Here is an 827-nt window from a genome sequence, read left to right on the forward strand (position 1 = left end):
ATACTGAGAACGATTTTTAGAACTATATCTTTATCGTTATCTTTATCTTTATAGTTATCGTGCTTGGTGTGAACGGGCCTTTACATTGACGATTGGTTGATTTTAACTCAGTCAGAGCAGATGGCGGCTCGACATCGAGATGTCGTCCTCGCCCATATGAGAGAGCTGGGGTTACGGCTGAACGCCAAGAAAAGTGTGGTTTCTCCACTACAGAGGACCACTTATCTGGGCGTGGTGTGGGATTCGACAACTATGCAGGCACAGTTGTCTCCTGCTCGTATCAAAGCGATTCTCACAGTCGTGAGGGGAGTGAGAGAAGGTCAGCCACTTATTGTCAAACAGTTTCAGAGACTGTTGGGTCTGATGCAAGCTGCGTCCAATGTGATACCTTTTGGCCTGCTGTACATGAGTCCCTTGCAGTGGTGGCTCAGGGCCAAGGGGTTTTCCCCAAGGGGCAACCCGCTTCGCATAATCAAGGTCACGCGGCAATGCTTACGTGCCTTAGACATGTGGAAGAAACCTTGGTCCCTGTCTCAAGGTCCATCGATGGGGGCTCCTTGTCGTCATGTAACGCTAATGACGGACGCCTCCCTCATGGGTTGGGGGGCAGTCATGAGTGGCCGTTCTGCCCAAGGTCTGTGGGAAGGCCATCATCTCATGTGGCACATCAACTGCCTGGAGATGTTGGCCGTGTTTCGAGCTCTAAAACACTTCCTTCCAGACCTAAGGGAACATCATGTGCTTGTCCGCACAGACAACACATTGGTGGTCTACTACATCAACCGGCAGGGTGGTCTGCGCTCACGCCCCCTTTACAGGCTGGCCTA

General features: G+C 51.5%; 1 pseudogene; it reads left to right on the forward strand.

Moving 5' to 3' along the window:
- The window catches only part of LOC107694616 (uncharacterized), a 55853-nt pseudogene that overhangs the window by 54160 nt on the left and 866 nt on the right, over nt 1–827 (forward strand).

The sequence above is a fragment of the Sinocyclocheilus anshuiensis genome, unplaced genomic scaffold (assembly GCF_001515605.1).
Source record: "Sinocyclocheilus anshuiensis isolate Anshui unplaced genomic scaffold, SAMN03320099.WGS_v1.1 scaffold3283, whole genome shotgun sequence".
Taxonomy (NCBI): domain Eukaryota; kingdom Metazoa; phylum Chordata; class Actinopteri; order Cypriniformes; family Cyprinidae; genus Sinocyclocheilus; species Sinocyclocheilus anshuiensis.